This window comes from Neofelis nebulosa, chromosome 1 (genome assembly GCF_028018385.1).
Source record: "Neofelis nebulosa isolate mNeoNeb1 chromosome 1, mNeoNeb1.pri, whole genome shotgun sequence".
In the NCBI taxonomy this organism is placed as follows: domain Eukaryota; kingdom Metazoa; phylum Chordata; class Mammalia; order Carnivora; family Felidae; genus Neofelis; species Neofelis nebulosa.
Window position 1 is genome coordinate 77,222,486 of NC_080782.1, and position 2,431 is coordinate 77,224,916.

Here is a 2,431-nt window from a genome sequence, read left to right on the forward strand (position 1 = left end):
TTGTTCTTGACTTCTTGATGATAGATACTCTCTAACTGGTGTGAGGTGAAAATTTCATTGTGGTTTGGATAGGCATTTCCCTGATGATTAGTGATGTTGAGCATCTGTTCACGAGCCTCTTGGCCTTTTTTTGCCCTCTTTGGAAAAATGTTTCAGTTCTTCGGCCAATTTTAAATCAGATTTTTAAAATTATTATTAAGTTCTGTGAGTTTGCCATATATTTTGGGCATTAACCCCCTATCCAATATATTGTTTTTTTAATTAAGTAATTTGTTTTTAATGTTTATTTATTTTTGAGAGAGAGACAGAGCACGAGCAGGGTAGGGGCAGAGAGAGAGGGAGTCACAGAATCTGAAGCAGGCTCCAGGCTCTGAGCTGTCAGCACAGAGCCCGATGTGAGGCTTGAACCCCCAAACCATGAGATCATGACCTGAGCCCAAGTCGGATGCTTAACCGGCTGGGCTGCCCAGGTGCTCTGTTATCCAGTATATTGTTTGTGGAAAATTTCTTTTATTCTGTACATTGTCTTTTCATTTTAATTGTTTCATTTGCCATGCAGAAGGTTTTGAGTTTAATGTATTCCCTTTCATCAATTTTTGCTTTTGTTGTTTGTACTTTGGTGTCCTGTCAAAAAAAAAATCATTGCCAAGACCAATATTGATGAGCTTGTTTCTTATGTTTTCTCCTAGGAGTTTATGGTATCGATTCTTATGTTTATGATTTTGATCCATTTCAAGTTAATTTTTGTGAGTGGTATGAGATAGAGGTTTCCTTGTTCCACCTGTGTTTCTCTAGTTTTCTCAGCACCATTTGTTGAAGACACTATCCTCTCCTCATTGGCTCCCTTATCACATAGTAGTTGACCATATATGCTAGAATTTAATCCTGGGCTTTCTATTCTGTTCTATTAAACTATGTGTCTGGGTTTTGTGCAATCACCTTACTGTTTTTATTACTAACACTTTGAAATATAGTTTGAAATCAGGAAGTGTGATACCTTCAGCCTTTTTCTTTTTTTCTTAGGATTGTATTCACTCCTCAGGTTCTTCTGCCGTTCCACACAAATTTTAGAATTTTTTCTTCTATTTCTGTGAGGAATGCCTTTGACATTTTGATGGAAATTATGTTGCATCTGTAGATCACTTTGGGTAGTGTGGCCAGTTTTACAATATTAATTCTTATTCGTGAATAAGGTATGTAAAAATATGGAATTCTTCACAAATTTGCATGTCATTCTTAAACAGGGACCATGCTAAGCTCTCTGAATCATTCCAATTTTGTGTATGTGCTGCCAACCAAACACTAGGGATCTTTTATAGAAGCAGATTTCTTATAGCATGCCCACTAATGGAGGCCCTGAAACTTAGGGCTGTCATTAGTCCATAAGGAATCTTTACCTGAATTTAACAAAGTTCACAGACAAGATCCAAAGCCAAGGTGCCTTGCTCTGTGTGTGGAATATTAGCTGGATTTTACCTTTGTATACCCATTTTTTCTAGGTAGGTCAGTAGAGCCCACAACCTAAAGAACTCAGTGTATAATACCTGCTAACTCTTCTATTTTTATTTAGTTTCATGCCAATTAGAAGAGGTTGGCAATATAACTTACAGAATAGGAGATAAACTCTTGTGGTATTGTCTCAGAATCTTGCCCTGTTTAAAACTCAAGGCTGCTGTGCAAAAAGAAAAATAATTCATAGGAAAGTTATATCCTTTGTTGTAATTTGCACACCTTTAAAAACAATAAAAAGAAACTGTTATGAAAAAGGACAAGTGGAAGCTCTAAGAGAGAAGGATTTAGTCTCTTGTATATTTCTTACATACTTGCTTAATAATTACTATGTTGAATTGGAATTATGTGTATATTTTTTGCTTACTCCCAAATACTCTCCTTAAAGGCAAGGAGAATGTGTTTCATATTTGAATTCCAAGCAAAGAGTACAGTGCCACATAGTTGGCATTTAATGAATACATAATACTCATTTTTCACTATTTTACTTCCTTAAGGATTACTAGTGGAAAGGATCTGAGATGTAAATTTTGAAATAGCAACATAGATTCTTTTTAATGTGACAAACATAGAAGGATTGTTTTCTATACTCATCCATTTATATCTAAGACTACTTCATCTTGGAAGTACACTTTTATAAAAATTATACCTTGCAATACTGTTAATAAATATTATAATTAATAGTTAAATTTTTAATGCCAAGTCTTTAACTTTACTTTTATTTTGTTCTATTTTACTCCCAGACTTTGAATGAGGCAATAATATCAAGTCCTGTGTCAGTCAATATTACAGTTCATACTTGACAATATGTAGGTTAGGGGAATTACGCCCTGTGCAGTGGAAAATCTATGTATAACTTGGGACTCCTCAAAAACTTAACTATGAATAGCCTAAAGACCAGAAGCTTTACCAGTAACATAAA

The 2,431-nt window shown here is 34.8% G+C and overlaps 1 non-coding gene across 1 annotated transcript; it reads right to left on the reverse strand.

The window, feature by feature from the left end:
- Positions 1–1,199: 1,199 nt before the first annotated feature.
- Positions 1,200–1,303, reverse strand: LOC131489561 (U6 spliceosomal RNA). The gene has a single exon (XR_009250656.1). It is a non-coding gene; the product is annotated as a U6 spliceosomal RNA (small nuclear RNA).
- Positions 1,304–2,431: the final 1,128 nt, after the last annotated feature.